Source organism: Schistocerca nitens, chromosome 4, assembly GCF_023898315.1.
Source record: "Schistocerca nitens isolate TAMUIC-IGC-003100 chromosome 4, iqSchNite1.1, whole genome shotgun sequence".
NCBI lineage: Eukaryota > Metazoa > Arthropoda > Insecta > Orthoptera > Acrididae > Schistocerca > Schistocerca nitens.
Window position 1 is genome coordinate 572,443,761 of NC_064617.1, and position 6,437 is coordinate 572,450,197.

Consider the following 6,437-nt stretch of genomic DNA (forward strand, 5'->3'; position numbering starts at 1 on the left):
TAACGACGCACGCCAATAAAGGAACAGACAATGACTCGCACCGCAGGCAGCCACCTGCGCCAGCTATCTCAGAGAAAAATAACACAGACGCTAACCTTGAGAAAAGATTTAGCATTCCTTACCGACGTATAAAACATGACAATTGCGTTGAAGTTGAAACTCTGCGTACTGGGAAGAGTAAAGGTTTACACCACATTTCACATGTAAAACCGTTTATTGAAAGATAATCTGCTTTTTAACTTTGTCTTTGCCATAAAACTTTTCACTTCACATTTCTAGTATGCATTGTCAGACTTAGAATCTGTTAATATGCAACAATGTTTGAAGTTAAATATCCAGTCAAGAACCAAGAGAACTTATTGCAACAGAAATTGTGAATGCATTGTTATAGTGAACAGACGACACAATGTTGTTATTTGTACATTCTTGCTTGTTAGTTGCACGATTACGTAACGACTATAAGGCTCACATACTTAGAACATTTACCAGTACTGCTAATGAGATTTTAATGCAACATTTTGGTTTACTTGAAATTTGGTGTATCATGAGGTAAGTACATTGGCTTCTGCAGAACTTAGCTTTCGGAGGACGATAACTACGACACTTCCACAGAGATTATGTTGCAACAAGACGCACAGTTTAGCGCTACAGTACACGTATTTGAGTGATTAATTTTGTACTTAAAACATTTATTTTTAAAGAGTTTTGTATTACAAAGAAAGTTTTCCATGATACATTTCATTCCATTGCTGTAATCTGTAACACCTGAGGGTATAATTACATTAATCCTCAGGGGGGTGCACGCCTACTTTGTGTACCATGTGTTTGGCAAGCACAACGAGCCCTAGCTAATATGGTATTTGCTTATACAACTTTACTCATCGGTACCATATTTCTCTAACACATAATTACACAGCTATCTGACCATTTAACTGAGAGATAAACATTTTTTTTACTACATCAGTGACACATGTTTACGCAATTACACAGTTGGGTAACTTCACACTTATGAAATTGTATTTTGTCTGTACATTGTGAACTGTTCATATTTTTTTGGAACCATTGTGATACTATGAGAGCTTTGAATGATGTATTTGGTACGACATTATGATTTTTAAGGTACGTTTGAGGTTGATGACACTATTGAAATGAGCAGAGAATATTTTTTAGGGTTTGAAATTATTGCAGAAAGCTACGACGTTTTTGAGATTTGACTGAGGTGTTATGATGTTATTATTACGACGACGATGTGTATTATGCTGCTGAGGTACGTTTATGATCAATAAGCTGATGCTATATGAGGAATTTGATTATGCTACGTATTTGTTATGACGAAATATTGAAGAAGTGTCGACGAATATGTATATGTGCAATAAGGTAAGGAATAATGACTAGTGGTTAGGGACTCTGGTTTGTGAAAAACGTTGTTGGAAACCAAGAATCGTACTTTAAGAGTTATGAAATGTATGTAAATGCATGAATGTATTACAATGCCGACGAAAATTTTTTGGACTCTGTTATATCAATAGGATTTTGTTTCTACACACTTGTAACGCAAATTCTTGACCTGTGAAATATTTTTATATGAGACTGTCACTGTAGCGGAAACTGCTGTCGTAAATATTTCCGTAAGAAAGTTAAGTGACCACCTGCACGTAATGCGTCGTGGGCACCCAGATGGGCGACAGTCGCCTGGAAAGAAGTCATTAGTGAGTGCCTTTCTGAGGCACAGGTGAAAAAAAAGGAGGCCATTATCCTCTCTATTGACATTCCTTTGTAGAAAGCATCGCAAAAAACGACACGGTCGAACTTGAAAATATATGATTATACTGTGGAGCTCTTAATTTATGATATTTAATAAAATGCCTAATGAAACGATGAGAAACATTTCACGGCTATTGTCTTGCTAATTGAGAGAAATGCCATATGGCTTGCTTTATGTATTTATTTACTTATTTTGTTTAATATCTAGTTTCTAGCTGCACTGCAGCATTGGTTAAAATAAAATTTTATAGATGTACTAATATAAATATTTTCTGTCTACAGATCGAGTAAATAATAATTTTTTTAAAAAAATGAGGGAGCACAAAAAGAGACATTTACCTTCACAGGAACTGCATTCATAATTTTCTTTTCAAGTACTTGGTAATTTATTTTGTAGACTTAGTTGTGGTGCACCACTTTAATGATATAGATATTAAGATGTGAATAGACATTTCCCTTATCTGCATTGTTGTCTTTACTGTAATATTTTTCTGCTTGAGCTCTGTCATGTTCAGATATAATTTATTGCATTTGCTTCTGCTGTTTGCCAGGCGTAGTACTACTAAATTTCACTTTACATTACTCTGTTAAGCCAGTTTTACTACTGATTTATTTTTCTTGGTTGCTGCTCATTGCGTAATATTAATTGTAATATTGCTGCTTGCTTGGCCAATTTGAATATTTTGTCATTGCTGTTTGTGTTAATTGTTTTGTACTGCTGCATTGCCTCGTCCCTTAGTTTAGCATCTGAGCTCAGTAGATTTAAGTTAGCTTATGATGGGGTAGGCTATATGAGAGAACGAGTTGTGATGAATTGGAAGAAATGCTTTCAGAAGCTGTAAGAAAATAGTTTGGCCAAAAAAAAAAGTATTTTGAAAGAGAATATGAACCAAAAAAGTAGGGTTTAGGGACAACCAGTTTAGGTAGGATTTTCCTGGAAATAAATAATGAGGTAAGAAATATGTGAACATATAAATACAGAAAGCATGCTTGGATAGGATGTTTTTGGTGGAAACAAATGTTGAAATAAGATGAAAGATCTATGGAATGAAGTTTTGGGTTGGACTGCAGTACCAAATGTTACACTGAAAACAAACCCTGTCCTTTCCTCCTATGTTATTCTGGTATGTGTTTGCGCACTCTTGTGTATTTGTGTTTTTCCTGTCTTTATGCGTTTATCTGATAAGAGATATGTTGTAGAATTTTTCAAATACTATGTTATTTTCTTTGTAAAGGTGTTTAGACATTATTTATTCTGTTTTGTTTTAATGCACATGTGTGAAGTTGATGTTTCGAAAGTTATTCTGATCTTTTATGTATGTATTCATGTCATAATTCCTGTAACACTGATGTATATGTTATTTCGATTCTTTTGTAAAGCCTGTACTACAAATGTTCTCTGTATTGTTATGTTCTTTAATGATGTATTTTGTACCTTTGTAATTGTATTCTTATATTATAAAATTGTAATTGACACCAGGTCATCAAATAAAGTAACTTGTAAGTTCCATTTCACTGCACACGTTTCTGTTGGTCATAGTATATGGACAATATGTGAGAAGTAGGGACTGTTAGTGTTTGCACATGTGTTAATAATTCAGCAAGGGACTGGATAACAGCATTGCTGGATCTATGGACGATTAAAAAACTTTGTGAGTGCACAAGTGGTGGTTTATGGACTTGCTATATTGTCCGCAAGACGCTTCGATGGTGATTGTGCACCTGCACATTTGCAACAGATGGCTGCTGGCCGTCTCTACAAGGACTACAGTGGGTCTGCACCTTTGATGACCCACCAATACCATTATTTCTACAAGGACTACAGTGGGTCTGCGTCTCTGCTGACTCCCCAGTACCATTATTTCTACAAGGACTGCAGTGGGTCTGCGCCTCTGGTGGCCCACCAATACCGTAATCTCTACCAGGACTACCGTGGGTCTGCTCTGTGATGACCTACCTACCAATACTCTTCAAAATTTCGACTGACTCTGCTGTGGGTTTGCTCTGTTGTGGACCAATACCTGTCTGCATGTCAAGAGTCAGCACTGTCTTTCCGTTGGAAGGACAACACTACTTCTTCAAGATTGCATGGAAATCCACTACTTCCGTGTGCATTTTCTTTTACTGCTCAGACTTTGAGAAAAACACTGCAATGTTACTGTGATGAACGATCAGGACTGTCTTTATGGACTGTAAGAAAATTTTAGCTTTTACCAACATTGTATCAAGAAGTGTGTGCATTTGATATCCTTCTTACTGTAATTATGAAAAATTTTTTCAAATCTGTATTGGCCAGTGCCGAAAACAATTTGTAAAATTTTTTTTGTGGGGAGCATGGGGGCTATGTAAGTAGGCTGTTTATGTTTTCTTATTGGCAACGTTACGTAGCGCTCTGTATGAAAATCACTGGCTGCGCTGTGTGCAGTCTGTGGCTGGTATGCATTGTTGTCTCCATTGTAGTGTTGGGCAGCTGGATGTTAACAGCGCGTAGCGTTGCGCAGTTGGAGGTGAGCCGCCATCAGTGGTGGATGTGTGGAGAGAGATGGCGGAGTTTAGAAATTTGTAACACTGTATGTCATGAACTGCTATAAATATTATGACTATTAAGGTAAATACATTTTTTGTTCTCTATCAAAATCTTTCATTTGCTAACTATGCCTATCAATAGTTAGTGCCTTCAGTAGTTTGAATCTTTTATTTAGCTGGCAGTAGTGGCGCTCGGTGTATTGCAGTAGCTTGAGTAACGAAGATTTTTGTGAGGTAAGTGATTTGTGAAAGGTATAGGTTAATGTTAGTCAGGGCCATTCTTTTGTAGGGATTTTTGAAAGTCAGATTGCGTTGCGCTAAAAATATTGTGTATCAGTTTAAGCACAGTCTCGTATAATTGTTCAAAGGGGACGTTTCAATCTGCTTCCCATCATTGATTTACCTCTACTGATCATAGCCTATCAAGCCGAATTCGGCGCCAAGGGAAATCCAGCTTATACGATAATGATAAATTAAATGTGGCAGTTGTTCATTCAAGTCATCTATCAGAATGCTTTTTACACACTGAAGACAGACAGAATCTGGTACACCCGCCTAATATCGTGTAGGGCCAAAGCCTTCTAGATACAAGACCTACGCACAGCGGCCATATTGGCACGTGACGTCACAAACTGTTGGCCATCTTATCTTTAGTCGGCAGTCCTGTTGACGTGTATGTTGTGTTGAAAGTGTGTGCCACGTGAATCTGATATAGATTTCATACAGTAATCGCCTACAGTTCTTCGAAGTATGGGATACAAGGGTTGCGTTCCCGTTTGCTAGGGAAATAATAAATTCTAAAAAGGCATGAAAGTGTACATGTCTCGATTTCCCAAATGTGTGAAGTTGAGAAATCGCTAGATTGCAGCTATTCCAAGACAGGAATTTGTGTCTACATATCATTCAAGGGCAAGTAAATGACAAAAATGTTATAGCGTGTTATTTGCTTCCACTGCACCACATTTGCCAATTGTTTAAAAGCAGTTATGTATCATGTACCAGTACAGATTGTTTCTTAATTCTGGACCATTGCTGCGTGCTGCGAAGTTAATACGAAGCTGGCTGTGAAATGTCTCTCATATTTGCAACCATTGTCACACAGAATAGTTATATTAATTAGTGTGGCTCGAAAATGTTTAGTATTCCTTATCATTCCTACCAGATTATTGAGTTTCCAGTACTTTTATTTGGAAGAGCTACAGAATGATTTTGTTCAGTTTTACATATACAGCTATTCGGAAATAATTTCAGTTTGAGTAAACTACATTAGAAAATTGTTTTACTGTATTCTGTGTTCGACAGATTAAGCAGTATATAAAGCAGAATTTGAGGTAAGTGCATTGTGATTAAATTAACAGCACTCTGTGACACGAATTTTAGTCAAGGATATAGGAGAAACAATCTTCATGTTTAAGGTTCTAAAGTTCTGGAGAAACAGGGAAATAAAATATTTTTTCGAGTTTTTTGATTTGTTAAACATTATGTCTTGAGGTGCTCCATTTCGTCGAATGATCTGAGTTTCGTGTGAGGTCAGCAAATTTTTAAGTGGAGAGGAAAATTTACGAAAATAACAGGGGAAACAAATTCTTAAATTCTGTAGGAGCTCCAGGTGATTTATTTAAAACCGAAAACGTCTGCTTGTTGTTGCATATTGCCGCTTTCTACTGCACGGAAACGTAGCTCCTGAGGTAAAAGACAGAATTTATAAATTACACTTTGTATTCAAGCCTAGAAACGCGTATTTAAGGCAAATCGTCAAAATAAATTTACATCTTGAAATAACATAGGGCAGTTTTGTTCAGTTACTTTACACAATGATATAAATTTCCATGCTTTCATTACAAGGCCATGTAGAAGAGGAAAGCACGAGAATCCCTATGCGGTCTCAGCTCTAAAACTCGTAAAATTCGTATAGCTGCAGAGTACTTAACAGGAGCGCTCTGATACAGACCCGGCCATCATGATGTGACGTCACAAGTGTGCGTGCAGGCCTGTAGTCTAGGTGGTGTTGGTAGGGCTCGCGCGAGCACACACAAGTCCCGCAACACAACGTGGCTTCGACTCGACTAATGTCTGGAGTAGCACCGGAGGGAATTGACACCAAGACTTGCACGGCTGTCCATAAATCCTTATTTTACCAAGGGGTG